Source organism: Glossina fuscipes, unplaced genomic scaffold (assembly GCF_014805625.2).
Source record: "Glossina fuscipes isolate IAEA_lab_2018 unplaced genomic scaffold, Yale_Gfus_2 91, whole genome shotgun sequence".
In the NCBI taxonomy this organism is placed as follows: Eukaryota; Metazoa; Arthropoda; class Insecta; order Diptera; family Glossinidae; genus Glossina; species Glossina fuscipes.
Window position 1 is genome coordinate 348,260 of NW_023998445.1, and position 22,053 is coordinate 370,312.

Here is a 22,053-nt window from a genome sequence, read left to right on the forward strand (position 1 = left end):
GGATTAATTTCAAGATCTCTTTGTATTGCGAAATAAAAAATGTTTTTATTATTCAGAGTCTTGCTTACCTTTATTTTCTATTAGCAGCTCTACAGAAGCATGAGGCTTAAGGACATGAATTTCTTCAGCATTAACACAAAGGTATCATGCCTTCTAAGTGTTCAGTTGGGTATAGTCCCATTTCTTCAGCATCATTTTAAGCTTAGACAAGAAAAAATACCATAGTGGGACAAGATCCATTAATAAATGCTCTACGCCGCTTTATTCAATACAGTTATTTATAGAAAACTTTTAAAACGAGGTGTTATATGGGAATTGGTCCGATTTGAACCACTTTCAACAGCGTTCGTCGTTTGGCTCATCAAAATATTATGAAAACTGATAGCTGTTGATCACAAAAAAACGATACGGACCGATAGACAAACAGACGGACGGACGACCAAGCTTAGTTCGATTCAGAAATTAATGGTTCCTTGTGGGCATTGCATACCTTGCGACAACACGCAAATTCTCGATACACCCGTCACCCTTCGATGATGGGTATAAAAATAAATACAATAAAAATAACGACTCACGTATCTCTCTTAGCATTGCATCCAAGAAAATATCAAACAGGTAACAAAATTGCATTCGGTTGGGTTCGAATCTTTTATACCCATCACGATTATCCCAAAAAGACAAAAGTAGTAAAAGAACAACATTTTCATGCGCCTTAATAGGAAGGGGGCACACTCTTCTTCTATTTTCAAAATAAAAGTTGTTGTCGTACAGGCATGTGAGCGTTATGGGCGTGTCCTTTGAAAAGTTTAGGTCAATTCCAAAATCTTAGACAAATTTTTTAGGCGATATCTTTATTTTCGCTAACGCGATAACAAATACAACAAAATTGCGCGAACAGACGGATGGACAGACGAACAGGACGACATGTTCAGGTGCATTCGAAATTTGAAACTGGTCAAGAATTTATTTACTTTATAGGGTTTTTGAAGCTTGAAAACCATTCAATTGTGGTACACTATAATATTGGATAGGTGTCGTAAATTTTTTCCATTTCTGCGAACAAATGCTACATCGTCGCCCATAGATTATGCGCTTATTCAATTGCTGTAGTTTAAGATTAATGAGCAAAAAACCAATTTGTTATTGCTTTTGAAAAGCAAAAGTATTCTCAGTTTGTGTAGTGCTGTAGGCGTGTCCTTCGACTGATTTGGCCCATTTTCAATACCAACGTGCGTGGAAGAATTTTCAATGTTTCTGCCAAATTTCAAGTTGCCAGCTTCATTGCTGCGACGAGGAGGATATTTACAACAGACATTGCACAGACGGACAGACGGACTTGCATAAATCGATTTACAATTTGATCAAGGATGTATATATATATATACTTTGTGGATGCTCTGATGCTTCCTTGCGGATGTTGCCAACGTTCTGACAAAATGAATGCACCCTTCGTCCGTCCTTCGGTGATGGGTATAAAAATACATCTTCTTTACATTTCTTATTCTCTCAGTGTATATGATTTCAGTTTTTTGTACAAAAAACAAAACCTGTATTCGAATATCATCAAAATTGAAAATAATTTTGTATAAATGCTTCTAATGGCTATAAAATTTAAACCGACAGTAAATCCCATTGATCGCATATTTAAAACAGTTTTATCTAATGGATATGATGAACAAGTGTCAATCGCTTGTAGTTTTTTTTTTTTTTTTTTTCATTATTAATAAATATTGGGATTAATTAAAATCAATATAAATGGAAGTTGAAATGTTATGTGAAATGTTGTTTAGAAAAAAAATTTCTTTCAATAAAATTGAATTCAATGGAGGCGACGACAAAAGCAATTGTGTCGTCACAGTCATGAAATTATTTACTAAAATTATGTTACGATCTACAACGACCAATATTAGCCAAAGCATAGTCCATAGAATGAATCTTATTTGTATTTCATGCGGATCAGCGGTTTAGTGATTTGTTAATGCAAAAATTTTAAACTTGACCTTGACTTGCGGAACAGGTGTGCTACTCAATATCGAATATGAATGCATTATGTATGTAATTATTTTATAAACAAGTCTTTAATAGCTAAAACGATCCGAAAATATTAATAATGCTCTTGAATCATTTGTCTTCTTCTTTGTTGCAGATAATGAATTGAAATTTTGGAAAAAGAAAAAAAAAATTGACTACAAATGTTTTGCTTAAAAATCATTCCAGTTAGCTTAGATTAAAATTAACTGAGACAGTTGCTTATCATGATGATTTGAAAATTTTTTGTTTCTTTTCCCTCTTGATGCAAATTGACATCAATTTCGATTTTTTCCGAAGCCCAGTGACCTCAAGTTCTCTACCCACTACAGATTTTAAAGGCTTATGGGTTTTTTGTGCAATTTTTAAGTTCAAGGAATTTTCATATCTTTGGTATTGACTTTTGATTCGTACCCTTTCTTATATCGTAATACAGCTGTGGAACAAGAATATATTAAGGTTACACAGCATGTATGCAAAACATGCTGCCGAAGGATTTGCAATATATATATCGTTTATAATACCAATCGATTCGGAAGTGACAATTGATGAGGTTATCTGTTCGTCCGTCCGTCCGTCCGTCTGTTTGTGCGCGCTTTTTTGGTACACTAGCAAATTTTGACCCAAGGAGAAACGCTATTGAAAATGGTTTTGATCGGATGATTTTCTCGATCACGACCCATATAATGTCTTACTCTGCACTGTAGAGTTACATAGGGTATTTTATGGTGAGCCATGGCCCATTATAGTGTTGTAATTGTTTTTGTTTCATCTATTAAAGTATTCGAACACCACTTGTGGTGCGAAGATGTACTGAGTTTGTGCGGATATGTGTATCATTCAGAAAGATTTGAGATAACCTTCTCTTTCATTATACCGGCTGAATTGGAATCACCTTCTGTACCGATCTAAACTTATCTGTCGGTCCGTCCGAGATATTTCAATAAAATTTGGTCTACTTACGTGTTTTGATCCAAGGACGGTCGCAATTGAAAATGATTCGGATTAGTCCACTTTTTCGACCAGTCCCCGTTTGACGTCCTATTCTAAAAAGTCATTATATGGAAACAAATTTCAATTTGCAAAATTTCTAGGCAAAAGCGGTTAGGTAGTAGTATTTTGAAATGGTAAACTGGTAAACTGGTATGAAAACTTTGGACCGGCTTGGGCATACTTTATCTCATATAATGAAAACCGAAGAACTTCACACGATAAAAAGGTATAATTTTCAACGATTCACAATGAAACTTTTATCATAGAAAAAATTAAGTGTACCAGATTTGGATCATTTCAGCTTATTTTTTGGATTCTATTCCTAATAAGGATTTTCACGAAAATTAATCCTTTGCAGAGCGGAAAAGTTTAAGTTTTGAAAATTGACCCATAATAGTAATTAAATACAAAAATGTACTATAAAAAATATGGATTACCTACGCATATTTTTGAATTCTGTCCCAAGTTAGGATTAAGCTTGTACTACATTAGGTTGCAGTTTGGGCCCGCTTCCCCATAAATATGCACGAATGCCTTTGTATAGAAACAAGATGTAATGAAAATTGCCTCAGACAATGTGGTATAGGGTATTGAATGGTCGATCCTACATGTTTTAGTTAGGAGTAATCTAAAATTCGCTCTACATATCGATCATATTAAAATCGAAACAAAACTCATTCAACAATAACAAATTTAATGAAATAATTAAAATCAACGCCGAAGTATTTTATTAATTTCTAAAATGAAGTTTTTTTTTTTTCACTAAAATTCGAACCTGTTCGTGAGTGTTAATAGTTCTAAATTTTGAAGGTCACTTAAGTAGTAATAGAAACACAATGCCCATCAATGAGCAGAGCAGAGCAAGATTTTTATTCATAACGACTATAATTATTAAATTTAGTGTTTTTTATTTATTTATTTATTTATTTATTTATTTATTTTTTTGTAATGAAATTATATAGAAAATGTTCCGTTGTATTACATCATAAATCATTGTAACCTACAAAGGGTACGCGAAGAGCAATCAGATAACATATAAAAAAACTAAAATCGTTGCACCTGAACATGAACAACACAAAAGTTCGTGTAGTAAACACGCTAACATTAAACATTAAACATTGACAATCAATCGTCAAATTTGAGTTGCACTCCGTTCAGTTAGAAAAGTCGCTACCGAGCGCTTATTATAATAGCGCAAGGGTTGAAAACTATGCCATGTCAATGGTTGGGGTTACCAGTGGCGAAAGCAAAATGATTCAGCAAAGTTCCAGTGTGCATGAAATAATATTGGATAATGTTAATGCAGCGCGGTTTTAATAATGTCATCCAAACGGTCTTAATTTAATGGGATGAAAATTATAATAAATTTAAGCCAAATTTTTAAGCATTTTTAATAAATTTTTAATTAAGTTTTTGCATGAAAAGTAGTTTAAAAACAAATCAGGGACTTTTTGCAAACTAAATCTGCTTTTTATTATTCCTTTGTCAATATATTATATGTTAACACCACATGTAATGTAGTTAAGTTTGTGCTGTTAGTTGTAATGCAAAAAAGGGCCGTTTTTTTTTAATACAACAAACGATTCTGAATAATTTCTATTCGTATTCCGATATCTGCTTATTTGTCCGTATGTCTGTCCGTCCGTGCACGCTTTCCTTTGATCGACAGTTTGAAATTTTCAAAAAGATTTCGCGAATGTTTTGTACACTGACACTTCCTGGACCAAAGGAAGGAACAGATTGGATCGTATCGCGTGGTAGGGGGGAGCACTTCACACACATTGTCATTCTTGATATATCTCTACAAAAATCGGTTCTTTGATATACTGAATATATTGAGGAAAATTTGGCTTCGATGGGACGATGTTTCGCATAATGTCTGATACATATATCTATGTACATGTGCTGTGAACAAAAAAGAAGCTTTTACAAGACAATAAGGTTCTCTTAGCTCTTTATTTTTTGCTCATGAAAAGTCATACAAAATAGTTCAGATTACGTAGTAGACCTAGTTTTCGGACACTTCGCTATATTAAGGTATTCACCAAAACTTCATAACGAAAATAGTCGACGAGTAATAAGATGTTTGAGAAAACTGTTAACTTTACTAAGCTAGGACCGGAAAAAAAACAGGAAAAATGAAAGAGACAGACTCAAGGACACGACGACTAATATGATTCTGAAGGAAGGAAAATAGGAGGTATATTTTCTTTTTTAACCCAAGCCTTGAATTCGACTTCGTGAAATCGCGGGAGGTAGAGTCACAGAGTTAACTTGTTTCTCAGCGGTTGTGTATATATAGACTTGAAGCGGTTTTACACACTACGAGTATTTGGCAAATCTACTAATAAATTGCGGCCTGCAGGTAGAATGCGAGTAAACAAGACAGACAGACAAGCTTACATCGATTCAGAAAGTGATCCTAAATCGATCGGCATGAGGAAAGGTGGGTCCATCGCAAGTCTCTCCCTGGGTTGTATACACCCGCAGAAAATAATTAAACCGAAGTGGTGTAGTGGTGTAGGGTATAAAAATCCAAAAAACAAAACAATATTCATTTTTAAATGCAAACAAGAAATATTAGTTAGTCCAGTTAGCTTAGGCCCATTCATGTAGCAGCCATAAGCAGCATTGTCCATATGTTTGAAATTTAATTGTAATATAAAGCGAAGATCTACTCACTCGTTACACTCGTAATTATATCATGTATCTTATGCATTTCAAGTTACATGTTTATACGATTTTGGCATCACTTGATGGATAACTACACGAACTGATAGCTATACATACAAACTCTGTATTAATTACTTACGATTTTTTATTCATTATTTAATATGTTCAATCGTAACGTGATTACTAAGTTGATGAAGATGAAGGAGCAGTCTTGCGTAGAGTTCGAAACGAACAACTTTTAACTAAATCATTAATGGATTGATTTGAAAGATTTAAATAATGATTCTTACAGTGAATGCAGTAAATGCATTTATTGCTAGCTAATGGTCCTTGATGAGAGCTCGAACATGAACAGGTGAATATCGTGCACCCTTGTGCTTATTCTTCCAAACTTCCATTCTTCCAAGAAGCTATGATCTTAAACTTGCTATGTAGACAAGGGTGCCGACTATCAAGTCGATGCTCCCAGCTCCAAATCCTCCAAGTGCGCTTTGGTGCTAGCTTTTGTAAAGTCTGAGTCAGTAAAAGCCTAATACTTCCTAAGTGGAAATATGCCCTCTTAAGTACTCATGCATCCTACACTTTCTAAATGTTTCTCTTTCCCCAAATTTCTGGTTACACGAGCAATTTTCGAGCCCTTTTTCAAAGAAAACAAAAAAGTTTAAACTAACGTTGTTGAGGTAAGAACCGCGAAAACTCGTTCTCTCTCTCCTTCTCTTAAGCAGAGCAAGAGAATTTTCGAATTGTAACCTTCGTACGTTATTTACAGACTATAAGCAGACTTAGTTTTATGGATGGTGCCTACGACGTAAAAGCCATAATACTTGAACATATATTGATCAATGTCAAGAAATTAATTGTGTAATAACAAGGAGGGATACCGAGTTGAATTGTATAAGCACACATCCAAGCCTACGTAGATTGAAATACAACCGTCTCTCACTTACACAAACGTGTTTTTAAACAATTTTGCGTAAGAAATTCCGTGACGTTCTCTGGATGTGAAGCCATATTCACTGTTTTTCTAGCTGCCAGGCTTCAGTTGTTTTCAAGGATGTGAGGATAAATTCGAATTTAACTAGCAAAGACACCTACCATTTCTGATAACATATATATTATATTCACACCCGTTTTTCGCTAACATACCATATTTCAAAAGATCGTTAAAAATAGTTCCCGAAAGAAAACTTTGAACTCTTCTTGCTCATTCGACAGGTACTTTTATATAGATTCACGTGATATAGGTGCATATGGATGACATTTTCTAGTTTGGCCGCACTAGAGTCTCAAATCTGGATGTTTGTTCATATCCATAATTCCATGAGCTCTGTTAAGTCGTTAGCAGAGGTATGTTAACATAAATGGTAGATGGCTTTGCTAGTTAAATTCGAATTTATCTTCATACCCTTGTTGTTTTCTTAAAAAATCCGAAAGAAATTTTTTATGCATCTTCAAACTTGTAAAAAAACCAGTAAAGCCATTGCTTTTTTTTTTTTTACATAAATGTGAAGAAACGAATGAAATGTATGTACACAACAAGGCAATATGGTTATGGCTTTGTAGTTATTTAATAAATGAAGAAATGAAAATGCAATGAAATGAATCTATCTCTAGGGGATGCAGGGTGTAATTCCTTAGCAAGATAATTTGTTTTCATACACTACATTACAAGTTCATGTTAAGTTTGTGCGGATGTATGCTGCACTCAGAATCATTTTCCAAGTTGATGGGTATAACAAAAAGTGGATCTATCTGAAGCCCATCTGGTTATGTCATCACATACAGCAATCTAAGCTTGTCCGTCCGTCTGCTCATTGTGTTTTCTTATGTTCAACCTCCAAATCGCAAGTTTGCAATATTGAAGATATTTTGATGTGTTTTGATTCAACGACGAACGCTATTGAAAATGGTTGAAATCGTACCACTGCTTCCATCACTCGCCATATAAACGTTTTTTCTGAAAAGTTATTATATGAATAATTGCGTTAGATGAAGTTGTGTAGGGTTGGCCACCTCATCAGATCAAACAGCAAAAGACTGAAAGACTTGACTGCTAATTGCTCATCGTATAACTCCTTATTTCGAAAAGTCATTATATGGCTAACTGTACTTTTTGTTTTTCCTTGTTTTTGTGTGCATTTTATGATTGATGTTCATCCTAAGACGAATCTGACATTCTTAGCATTTATTATATAAGTTATTATGCCTCACCTTTTTTTACTTATATTTAACAAAAACATTGTCCGCGTATTTATTAACATATGTAAAAATATTGCAAATTAACGCAAACTTTGTATTGAAAAAGATTTTTACATATCTAGTGATATGTCTTCTAGCGGTAAAAGGCTCATAAAAAGTGGCTTTTTAATAAAGAGAACTGTATATATTTCACTATTAGAAGGTTCAAGTAAAATGTATTAGGCCTTGAAAAAATGAACATAAACTTGATGCATTCACTTCAGGCATTCAATTCAATTCCAACTCTTATTGACTGTAACGTTTAAAAAACTTAACTAAAACATATTATTGTTCAGATCAATATATTTTCTTTCGATTTTTTTTATATATTTTAACAAATTTTTTTTATTAAATTAAAATTTTTTATATTTAAAAAATTTTTTTTTTTTTTTTTGGAAAAAAGTTATTAAATTAAAATTTATGAAAATTTTTATATCCGGAAATGTAGTTAAGTTGAAGAGCTTTTTACATTTATCCTATCATAAATACAACAACCACGATAAATATGCGTTAGACGGCAAAAGGTTGTTGTGTTGCACGGGACAGAGAAAGAAAAAAAAAAAAAAAAAAACAGCAGAGAAAGGAAGCGTATATTGACAAAGTAATCGTCATGTGATTATATTGACAGTTAAGCGTAGGACAGCCACTGATATTAGTGGTGGTTGGTTGGTTGGTTGCGGCGTTGGCGATGATTATTGTGGACAATTTTGTAAAATATGCACTCAGAAGATCGACTAAGAGACAAGTGGACAGAAAGACAGACAGACGGGACAGGTAGTTGGTCACACAGCAACTTCTATAGCAATTATATTGATATCTATAAAAACGTGTATGCGACACACAGTACAGTAGACTGTGTCGATGGATCCGTAACATATTTTGTGCGGATGTATTTGCGTTTAGTATGTTACACGACGAAAGTGTTCGACCTAACTAACTACTCATCCGGACATTTGACAAAACAACGTATATAGGTGTGTGTATACCTATATACATATATACATACATACGTGTACATAATAACAGAGGGCCAGCCTAACTAAACGCGCAAACGAACTATCTTTCTGTCTATCTATCCATAGCCATAATTACGGTATTTGTGTAGAGATATAAGTTTGCCGTTTGTCGTTTATAGTGTTTTCTTTTTTTTTTTTCTTTTTTTTTTGCTTTTTTTTCTTTCTTCCATTATGTGTACTCTTGCACTATGCGGTTTCAGTGGTGGGCTTTCAAAACTGTAATATACACTTACAAGCAATAACAATTTTGTCATAGGGAAATACGAAAAATATTTACTTCCATAACCATACATATCGAAAGGTGTACTAATCTTTTTATTCAGTTTGTAGTACACACGCAAAAGAAATTTTCCATAAAGCATGCTTGTAGTCTTCATCAAAGCACTATTCTCCTGGGGATCCCTATAAATTGCTTATTACAGCAGAACAAACAACTATGTACAAGTGTTATATAATCTTTTTTAACTTCTTAATATTGCCTCGATTGCTTTAATGAATATATATGTATATAGATTTTTAGGGCTTTTTTTTACATTAAAAACGTGCGTCACAGCCCACTATCAAATACCGTAGATTACTCGAGACTGCAAAAAGTAAGAAACTTATATTTTATATCTATCTTGTGTTGTGTTGTGTCCGCCTGGGTGGCCAAGGGAGGCAAGGGTCTCGACTAGCAACTCAGTGGTCGTGAGTTCTAATCTCAAGTGCGGTAGAGTTTTTAATAAAGGCCGATAGCCTTAGATGCTAGTGCTTTTAACAGTTTAGTCTTAGAATTTATTTCTCTGGCGAAATTAATAATAATAATAATAATAATAATATCTATCTTGGACGCAAACATGTACTCGGGGTGTATTTGTTCAAGAATCAAATTCATTTTTGCAGTAGACCTGTGTTATGACTTTAACAAATTGTTGTGCGTATCTGGGGTTACGTTAATATCCACTATAGGCTGTTAGTTAAGTTTTCGCCTTACTGAGGACCAGACACGGCCGTTTTTAATCCGATTTGCTTAGCTCCAAATTCTGGTAACTTGAAATTAGCATTGCTCTGAAGCCGTGCAATTTTCAGGCAATCGTTCATCCCACATTTCGTGTAATCCTGAATCGGTGTAGTGTTCAGTTTTTGTGTATTTTTTCCTTAATATGACCAATCAGTCAGGGGATGTCTTCTATGCGCGTAGCATGGTGACGGTCACAAAGAAGTGATGAAAGAGAAACAGACGGGGAATTGAGGGGCGTAGCCTAGTAAAGAACGACTAAGCACTCACTCTAGTTACGATCAAACCGAGCACTGCCGCAGTTGAGAATTAAGCTCGAGAACATAGGCTTGGTAGTTGTGATTCTTACTTTCTTGGCTTTGCATGCGCATAAGCTGTTTAACGCAAAATTCTCGTGACTCTGAGTTCATGCAAATGAAATGCGCTTAAAAAGACATTAGTTTTCTTTATCCCAATTCCTACGATCATCAGTGGTTTCAATTATAGATTGAGGTCATGCATCCAAGCGGATAGACATATGTGGTTCGGTTTAGAATCTTGCATGATATATATATATATATATATATATATATATAGAGCATATATAGAACTTATGGAGTCCCTAAAAAGCTTTTTTTCATCATTTTAAACGAATATCACTAGCTATTCTTGGCGGGATAGATATAATCCGAATAAATAATAGATGAATGTTTTGAAAAAAAGAAGAAAAAAAATTTTAAAATTTGTAAATTAAAGTTGTTATGGATATGAACTCTGACATGAACAAGAAGACAGAGAGTAATTCGATCGATTTTGTAATGTTTCCATAACTCGGAATAACGTTTTCTATATAATTGTGCCGGTTGGTGGGTGTTTAAGTTTCGCTCTGAAACTAATACTGTTTTGGAAAAAAAAAAAAAAAAAAAATTTATAATCAACCCTGCCTGACAGTGACTCTAGCTTTGTGTGAAACCCACATGTAATGCGGTAAGAGAAAAATAAACATAAGCTTTCAATATTAATGTGTAATAACAGCAGGAATGCCGGTGGTTTCTTTTTCCAATTTTTTTCATTTTGTAAAGCAAATCGTCCTGCCGAGCAAAGCTGCAACGCTCAATAGTCCTTTAACTATGAATATCATATTTTATGTTGCGGTCTCTTTCCAATCCATCCCATGGTTATTCGCTCTTCTTCTTTGCGCGGAGGTGTAACTTAATAAACAATTAAAGAGAGGATTTTCAATAATAAAAACGCCTAAATTTTGTTGTTTTTTTTTTTTTTTTTCAAAATCTATGTCGCTAGGGTGATGGATAGCAAGCAGCAGATGATGTATCATTGATTGCGAAAAATTTCTATTATGTATGTGAATTTAAAAATTCAAATTGTTCAAAGGATGGTTTTATTTAAAAAAAATTCCTTTGAAAAATGTTTTGCACTCTTATTATTATTAAGTTGGCCAGAGAAAAAATTCGTAGACTGAAATCTAAACCTATCGGTTCCATTGAAAATTCTACCGCACTTGAGTTTTGATCCCATAACCACTGAGCTGTTAGTTTAGACGCTTTAACTACGCGACCAAACAGGCGAATAATGTTTTGGAAATTGTGTTCGTTCCACTACCATATTTTAACTAAAAAAAATATTTATTCATAAATACCTAGTTTGTCCCCTTCAAAGTAATCTCCCTTAAGTATATAATATACTTGTGTCAGGGCTTTCTTCAATACTCAAAACACTTGGGCTGTGACTTGATTTTTTTCAGCGGTGCTGTCTTTATGGCTAAACTCCGTCCTTTCATGGAGAGACGGAGAGCCAAGTCCCGTGAATACGTTGGCTGAGAAATGATTACATTTTTGTTTTTGTCCAAAAAGTTACCAGCAATCAATGGCTAGTGAGCTGATCCATTATCGTGGTGCAATATTCATGACTAGTTGGTCCATAATTCTCGGCGTTTTTTCGTATTGCTTCACGCAAACGGCGCATAACCTCCAGGTAATATACCTTATTGGCCGTACAACTTTCTGGCAAGAATTCACAATATGTACCACGCCATTATAATTGAAGCAAACAGGGAGCAAAATCGACCTTACTGTTTTCGGTCTTGACTTTTGGCCTAGGGATGATTACGCTTTAGTTTTGACGTCCTATATATCTATTTTTCGTCACAACCCTTTCGAATAAATTTGGATCGTCCTTGACGTTGCACATGCAGTGGCCAAAATATCCGAAAAAATTGCTTGGCATGAGCCAAGCGGTATTCTGACATATCCCCAGAAACTTCTCTAATAGTAATTCAACGATTCTTCATAACAATTTACTTCTCTGGTTCATCTTTGTCATCGGTTGTTGACGTGCTGGAGTGGATGTCTAGGAGGGCCCAGGCTTTCTCGGATTTTTGTAGAAGAGTTTCTTTAATCCACTTATTTTGAGAGCCAAAAAATCGTCAAACACATCAAAACACATCTAACCTTTATATATGTCAAACACTGACTAAAAATGCAAAATGGTTGATATTGTCAACATCCGTTGGAGGCATGTCTATCAACATAATATATTGTGCAATAGTTTGCAATATATAAAAGAAAGTCCACTTCAGCAGGTCCGTTTGCCTGTCTGTGAACGTGTAAACTTTCTTTTGCCAGCAAAAGCGAAGCTGTGGACTTGAAATTTGGCAGAATCGTTGGAAGTTCTTTCAAGTAGGTTGGGTCAAATCGGTTGAAGGATGAACTTACCGTATTACGTAAACTGAGCATATCTCTCTTTTAGAAAAGGAAACTAAAAATTTGATTCATATGTTCTGTGGGCAATGCTGTACCACTTGTACACAAACAGCAAAAATTGGCAACGCCTATCCAATGACATATCAAACTTCATATTTTCGTCAAAACCTTCAAAAGTATATTCTCGATTCCTGGCAAATTTGTAATGCACCTAAGTATGTCCGTGTGTCCGTCTGGCAAACTCCGTAGTATATGCGGTAAAGATTATTCCGTTCGCTAAAACGAAAATTTCGCTTACAAATATGCAAAAAAATTTGAAAACGATCTATACCGGTCGAAGGACACGCCTACAAAGTCCAAATGTTCATGCGAGAGAAACTGAAAATACCTTTGCTTTACGAGTTGTTTCCTCGTTACTCGTAAACTATAACGATGTACGTAAGAAAATAGCAAAAAAATAGGAAAAATCCAATCCATTATTGAAGAGTTACGGGATTTTAGTTTACTCATTTTTTTTTTAACTTTGTAGGATAACGGTGATGGGAATATAAAAAATATAATTTTCTTACTTTTTCTTTTTGCGCAAAAACCAAAACAAAAATGTTTTTTTCGGTATATTGACAGGTTCCTGTGTCAATAAATTCAACAAAATATCTCGTAAGCTTATGGCATTGCAATGTTGTGTTCGACAAAACATGGTTTCAGAGGTTCTTGAGTATAAATAAAGTTTTTTAGTAAACATGTTATCTCCATTTAAAGTTTTAGGTTGAATTTTAAGTTTAATAATTTCCAAAATTGTCCATGACCGATTCTTGATTATGCAGCAGTCCTCAGAAATTACTTGTAAGTTTTTTTTTTTTTCTATTTCCACAAAAAACACAAATGTAATTAAACTGGGTTTAGCCTTTTCCGATTTTCGATACCGTGAAAACAAATATATAGAGTTTAACTATTGAAGAAGTTATAACCTCCGATTGTACAGTGCTCACCATCAGAGAATTCATTCGTCAAATTTTGTACCTGCTCCATTAGGCCAATGCTTTCGTCTCGTGGATGTATTAACCTTTTTTATGTGAACAAATACTTAGCGAGCTCGAAACCGCTTTTTTCCGTGTGCTGCTGTTTTCCCCATAATCAACGTTTGCTGTGAAACATTTGTACATTTTCATTGTTAGAAAATTTCTCTATAAGCTACATAAAAAATTGGCTCCTTTAACAGTGCTGCTTACCCTTATTTCAAAATAAATTATTACAATTTGCCGCAGAGAGTGGAAAGTTATCTAAATTGTAGGGGATGAAATAATCATTCATTTACCTTTTTCTTCTGAACCTTTATTAATGCTAATTTAGTTTATATTCAGTTGTGGCCGAATCCTTCACACCCATCATATTTAACTTGAGTGGGAAAATATATCAAGAATGAAGGGCGCTTTCCTTACATACACTATAGTACGTCGCACATATAATATATAGGCGAAAATTTTCATACCTCTTGTAGATTGTGAGTATTGAAGAAAAGATGCAAATAATTTGATTTTGGAAATGGAGTTATTCGCAATTCATGTTATACGGTACACTGGAGTATTTTTTGCGGATGTTTTTCAAATGTTTTGACGAAATCACTACACTACACTGCCCCCTTACCTAAATATGATGAGTATGAAAATATAAACTGTGTAACACATCAAGGAGTAATCATTGTAATTATTTTTTAATTGGCTTTCTAAAATTTATAATTACATAAATGGTAGAAAAGATGTAAAATCGGGTTTTGTGAAAAATGCTTAAAAGGATTTTAAAAAAATCCTTTCATGTTTTTTATATACACTTTGTTTTTTGTTGTTGTTACTTTTACAAAAGTAAAAGATATAAAAAATTTCTTAAAAACTTTTTAAAAATAAACCAAGTACCCTACACCATTTCGCTTAATACAATTATTCAAGTAATGACTTTTGAAAACAAGTTAGAACTTGGGGGAAAGGCCAGACATTATATATTATATACCCAACATCGTATCGCCTAATATGTTTATTCACATATAATAAAGAGTTACACATTATTTTCCTACAAAGACATTTTCACGCAAGCTTGCATATGGGAGGATGCTTAAGAGAGCAAGACTTAATCCAGTTTTAGCAAACTTAGTTTACTTCCCAAAAATGTTCTTATTTTTCAGTTTCCCCCATAGAAAGCTTGAAATTATAGTTTCTCTCCATATAAGGGCTTGCTTTCCATGATGACCCCTCCTCCACCCCTTCTTGAGTTCTAAAACCGCAATCCCAATTTTCATGATAAAATATTAAAAAAACTAAGTCCTTCTCTGAGAGGTTTACCATTCGTGAGTGATCTTATACGTGGGAGTGGGGTCTAAGAAATAGATCAGTGCGTTATAAATTTAGTCTACGAACAAATTTTCATCACAAAATATTAATAATAAGCTCCTTTGGCTTGTAAGGATTTCCTGAGAATCCTTGTATGCGGGGATATCCAAAAAATAGATCTAAGCGGTCCAAATTCGGTAATTTTGATTTCTTTGTTAACTTACCAAGCCAATTTTCGCCACGATGTGATGAAAATTGGACCTTTTTACCCTATAAAGATTCAGTTGTCGTAGGAAGGCAGGTTATGTGAGTGGGACTTTAAAAATTGCGCCAAACTAACCAAATTTTGCACACCAATTTAGAATGCCAAACTACTGTTATATGCACATACCAACACAGCGAGGTTTGTTGGAAAACTTTGGAAATTGCAGTTTTCACCCTTTTCAATACCGTTCGTCCCTAGGTCAAAACACCTCGGTGTAACAAATTTCATCAAAATATTTCAAAAATTGCGATCCATAGAGGGAACACAATGTTCATGGACAGATATCAGATGGGCAGACTAACTTGGGAATGGGTCTATCTTAAGCCCTGCGGGATCTGACATATGTGCGTGCAAACTTAATATGCCATAAGTGATAGGATATAAAAACGAGAAGAGAAAAAAAAGTTATCAAATTATCACTAAATATGATTTTTGAGCCTGATATGGGCCTGAAAAAAGTTTTTGATTCCCAATCATTAGCTCAGAGCAAGTCAGCACAAGTAAAAAATGTTGCCTTCTAACGACTCTACTAATCGGGTATTTCATGCCCGTTAAAAATCTAAAATACCCCTAATGGCGAATATAAAGTACGAATTCAATAATTTACAAACTATAATACAGATATTTAATATACAAAGTCCCCTCATTCACGGAAATTGTCGCGCATATCATATTATTAAACAAACGATTTTCATAATTGTACTGAGATTTCTCTATAATCTATTTAAGAAAATATTTCACATTTTCCTATGAGATTGAAGATAAAATAAAATTAGCCCAAGTCAAGATCCTAGATAGGCTTTACTCTAAATTAAATCCATTTTCGCTACACAGCCATGAAATGAGTGATAAAAATGATAAGGAATGACTTGTATAACAACTTTAAAATTACCAGCATAAACATGTATATATAACAAAATTGTCGCTACGAAAGTGAATAGAAATAAATAACATCACCGCTAAGGCTAAATAAAACATGACAGTTTTATATCACTTTTTAATGTTGTACCTGCGCGAAATAGATATTTTTTTTACATTGCTTTTTACTTAGTCAAAACATTTTCAACTTATAGCGGGGATCCTTTTCTTTTTCGCAGCAGAACGAGCTAAAACTGTATATAATATAAATGCATCAAATTTCTATTTAATTTTTAACTGTCGGTGGGTGAAATAACTTGTACGGAATTACTTAATATTTTGATACCAAAACACATCACTTGTGGTAAAAGGGGGGTACATTAAGTTTAACCGCATGTATACAACACCCAGAAGGGTTGAGATGGACCCATCGACCGCTTTAGAACGTCTTTTTGTATTGATCTATGATTGTCTGTCCATCTGTCCGTCTTCTTTTCTTGTGTTCAATCTCCACATTGCCACTTCTCCACTTTTTGAGATATTTTGATGATGCATGGTACAAGGAAGTCTTTTTGGCCCACAAATGAACGTAATTCACAAAGGTTCGGATTAGACCAATTTTTCGAGCATTCCTTATATAAAGCCGTATTTTAAGAGGTCGTCGTATGAATAAGTGTATTAAGCAAAGTGATGTAGAGTGTTTAAAGGTTATTGACGGTTACTAGAATGTTTTTACTTTGTTTTCTCCGTTCGATGACGTTTACTTTAGGGCTAAATCGTATCAAGCAATTATCTGCAACTGCTATATGTTAGTACTGACTGGGTCTTTAGGCGGATCGTGGTAACTATTGTTTTCATCATTCCTAAAGCGAATAATTAACGAGGTAATGATTAGCCTCAACATTCATTCACCAGAGTGCGTTTATTATTGGGTCACACACAATAAATATGTCTGGCTTTCCCAAGGCAGTTCAGGCCTCTAGTTTGTAGGGATTGTCTAACTCTCTGGAGGGCGCCGGTTAGGTAAAATTAAGCCATGTAAGATCGGGTGCCGTGAGATGATGCTCACATTAAGCGAAAGGAACCTCTGTCCGCGATTGCTAAAATGTGTCTTACAAATGAGCGAAGAAGCCTATAAATTCTGCGTTTAGTCTGAATAGTGCCACTTAGCTTTATAAGAATGCGAACGATATTATATATATACTATAGGATATAATATGTGTACGACATGATATACGATTAATACGCTGAACACTGGGTGAAATATGCACGATACGATATACGATTATTACGCTGAACGCTGTATTGTAAAGTAAAATGTTCTCTATAAGCAGATGGTAGATATTAATTGATTCAGTTTAACCCGAATGTACCTTCTCGTTCTTCTTCTACGCAGGCAAAAGGAAGGAGACTTACAAACATAGCACTGATTAAGGGAATATTGCCTTTGAATGTCATGCGATACATATTTGGGATTGCCAGCATTTTAAGTATAATTTTGCTATTTTTTAACTTTTGAGAGAGCTGACAGAGACATTTATAGAAGCTTTCGTTTGATGCATTCATTCCCTTGATTTTAAGTCATTTTTTATTTCATTGCTAATGAACGCATTTTCAATTAGGTAGAATTCGTGTAAAATGCCTTAGGCTGAGATCTTGCATTAATTTCGCTTTTGTAATTAATCTTAACTCGAGAAAAACATTTGTGTTTAGGAGGGACACTTTAATAATAATAAAACTTGATATGGAAAACTTTTGATAAAATTTTTAACTTTTTCAAGCTTTTTAAACTTTTCTAGCTATTTATTTAAAGGACAATTAGCATCGACCTGACGTATGTAACACTTTTTGTTGCTAATCGCCACTTATAGTTATCTCAGGTTAATAACAAGTCACAAAGGAAAAGTATGTGCTTACTTAAGGTACTCTGAGAATCACGACATGTGTTATAAAAACGAAAAAAAAAAAAAAAAAAAAAAAACTTTCCAATAATTATTAACTCAAACTTTGACTTTAAACTATTATACTAAATGATTCTTAGCCTATTAAAAAGAAAAAAAAAAAAAAAAAAAGAAGAAAATTGTTAGAATACTGAACATTTGTTCATACTCAGGCTTCTAAAGAAAATGTAATTGTTATTATTATTATTGTTATACACTTACAACAAGCAGACCATGTAGGTATGTTGATTTCGTGACATGCTTTCAGCCAGAAGTAGAAGGCACCTTGATCAGTATATAATTTATGATTTTATGTAAACATGTCTGTACGTTTGTCCGTTTGCATATATGTGGTAAATATACTTCCAGTCTCGAAAATTAAGACATGGATTAATATTTGTAAAAACATTTTTAAAATGAGCCAAATCGGTTAATGGACACGTTTAGGGTACATTCTAAAATGACAACGCCTGCAAAAAAAAAATTGTTCTGTTTATTCATCATTTACTCTTACACTTAGAAGAGACTTTCATGTTCACTTTATGAATGGCCCTTCTTCTGTACTTGTATAGAATCTAAAAATTTCATATTTTTTCGTATCTCAAAAAAAAAAAAAAAAAAAAAAAAAAAAATGGTGGGTGTAAATATTTCGGCCACAGTCGATTGTAATTTTCCGTAATTAGCAAGCAAATGAGATTTTAATGATGCAACAAAACCCTATATTTCGAATAATAAGTGTATGGAGTGATGGCCTAGTGTGGATAATTAATCCTAAAGGGTGGGATTTTGATTAGGAATAATTGCGTGGGTAATTCTATGGAAGATTAGAAAAGGAAAATAATTAATACTAAAACTTCACGTTTAACCCTTTATTTCCTTGAACTCTTTCTCACTCATTGTTTTCCATAAGGTATGTAACACGCCAAAGGAATCTTCAGATATAAAGTATATATGTATTCTTGATCAGCGTGAAATTCTGAGTTGATTTAGCCATGACTGCCCGGTTGTGCGTCCGTATGGTGTGTGTTGTTGGCACTCTCCTTGCCGCACAAATGAAGAAATCGACTTCAAGTTTGGGAGGAACATTGGAAACTTCTGCATGCAAGTTGGTATTGAAAATGGGCCAAATTGGTCAGAGCGGAAGCGCGCAGTGGAGCAAAACCGGAACGCAATTCAGTTCTTGTTAACAAAAATTATATGAATTTTTATTCGTTACCCCGAAATTGTTTATGTTACAAGGCTGAAATTTTCCACATTTACTTCACGATACACTCTACTCTGTGCGTTCAAAAATGGAAACAATCGGCCATGCCCATACAAAGTTACGAATAATTAAATTATATTTTTTTCACTCTGTTGAGATTTTGTGTTTATTTATCATAAGGCAAACAAAATTTGAATGTTTCGAACTATTTTGTACACTACTTAAATGAAGATATGTTGTCTGCCTAAAGATAGGTTAATTGTAAAATGAACATGGTGGACACTGCGATTAATGTTTTCGTAATAGTACTAGCGATATGGGTATCAGATAAAAGAGCTTGGAGAGTAGAATGCGAAAAACATAAGGGTGGATATGCGAAATTCGGCCTCCGCCAAATATAACTTTCTTACTTTTTATTATTATAGTTATAATTTTTTTAGATTAAAAGAATATATTCGAGGAGTAAAAGTAGGATAAGCACTAGCAACTGAGACTATCAGCTCTTCTCATTCTTTTTTTAAAGCTGGATTAGATGATTAGTTCAGAAGCTTTAATAAAGTTAAAAATTTTATTGATATTAACTTCTAACTAGTGTTTTCAAGATGTCTGATCTTCGAATATTGGAAAAATTTTGGCATTCACTAAGTATATGTTTTTATCGTAAAATGTTGCCCACAATCGCATATCGGAGAAGTAGAATTTTTAAGGATTTATTAATGCATTGCAATGGTCTGCCCAAGTCGGATTCTTGCAAATGTTTTGATCTTAAATGTCCCAACGTTGATTGGATGTAGAGGTGGAACGAGCTTAGGATTAACATGCGAGTAGTGTGGATGACAGCATTGTCGGGCTTTCTCCATAATTAAAGGTGCGGGGGCTGCGGATTTGATCGCTAGGTCTGCTCGCTCATTTACCAAGAGACCAATACGACTTGGAAAGTCTTGAATTTTTTTAGTTCTTATTTTGTTCATAGTGTTCTAGTTGAAATTTAAGGAGACCACAGATAGCTTTTATGACCGACAAACCTATCTATGATGATAGCCGTTTTGAGTTTAACTTTGCGTGTAACATTTGTGAACTGAAGCATTGCTCTAGCTTCAGCTGTAATTGTTGACGCACCTTCCTGTAGGATGTGATTAATTTGAACTTGTACTGTGTCATCTACTATTGCGTAAGTATGATTAGTAAAAATAGGACGCTAATCGCTGTTTTCCAAAAGGTTAGTTTTCTCTGCGATTATTTTTAGAATAAAAGTGGATATTTGTATGGTGTATGTGTTGCACTTTAGTGGAAAAAAGCAAAGGACACCAAAGACAAAGCAGTTCACAGTTTCTGCCGTATAGACGCGTGGCTGATCTAACTCCCGTGCAAGGACTTTCAATGTTTCTGCGGAATTTGAAGTCGATAACTTCATTTTTGTGGTTACCAAATTATTTATTATAGACTTTACAGACGGACAAACAGACATGCTTACATCGATTCAGAATTTAATGCTAACAGGGAACACATATACTTTGTGTAGTCTCTGAAACTTCGTTCTAGACGTTGCAAACGTTTTGACAAAATAAATACACCAGCACTGTTCCAGTAATAGGCATAATATGTAAGAAGAGGAGTCATTCAGAAGATATCGTGTCTCATAGGTTTATAAACATGGCAGTGGTTAGAAAGATGTGAGGACAGAGAGATAATGTGACCACCATGCTGGGAGGTGAACTTGGACATACCAACTGGATAGTCAGACTAGCCTACACTGTATAGCTTTTATGGTGACTTGGATGAGACTATATTCTTATTGCGACTAGAACTTAGTGAAATACTCATTATCCGAAATGGATATGTAAAAACCATATAAAAGCATTCTGTTGGCAACGGCCCATCATTAAATACCTTACACCACCTTACAAGTATGATCACTTTTCATATGGTAAGTGCTCGAAAATATGATGCGATCAGACTCATTCTCAATGGCGTTCATCCTTTGGCCAAACCACGTCATTGTACCAAAATTTCATTAAAATACATCAAAAATTGAATTCGAAAATGACAGACGGACAGACAACCTTAAATCGATTTAAAAAATGACTGAAGTTAGTAAAGATGTTGCCTACATCCGCATAAACTTAATATATCTCTGTATCGCAAGTGGTGTAGAGTATAAAAACCATACGTTATCAGAGATAGATTTATTTTCAAATAGAAAGCCTTTTAGTTCCTAAGAATTACTACGCAGGCAAGTAGTTGTTACTCACTCAGAATTTCCATAATTAGTTGTTTTAATTTGTGAAATATTTTCTAATAGAATTTTAAAATCATTTAAATCAGAAATCATGAAAAAAAATTTCCCTTTTAATCTATTTTAAACACATTACACATTCGTGGTTTAATCAGCAAAAATATCCAACTAATAATAGAATATGTTTTAGTATATTTTTCACAGTTTCACTCTATAAACATAATAATAACTGCACAGCTAATATTTGCTGCCCCGTGTTCGTTTTTATTTACATCCTTCATATTATAGAATTTCAATGCAGTTTGAATTTAAATACGGCATATGTATGTGTATGCATTTACAAATGTATTTGTTTATTAAAAACATACTATTTCTACAGATATATCACAGATAATTTAATAAATCAAAATAATCAACAGACAAAATATTTGTAAATCTATTGCCATCATCAGCATATGTTATCCATCAAAAAAAAAAAGGGGGAAAAAGAAAAAAATACAAAGAAAAAATGTATAATTACTTGCATACACATGCATGCATACATACATACTTATATACATACATACTTATATACATACATACTTA

The 22,053-nt window shown here is 33.9% G+C and overlaps 1 protein-coding gene across 3 annotated transcripts in view; it reads left to right on the top strand.

Annotated features, from left to right (window-relative positions):
• The window catches only part of LOC119638641 (heterogeneous nuclear ribonucleoprotein K), a 78,528-nt gene that overhangs the window by 5,734 nt on the left and 50,741 nt on the right, over positions 1–22,053 (top strand). The gene's annotated exons all lie outside the window — the stretch shown is intronic.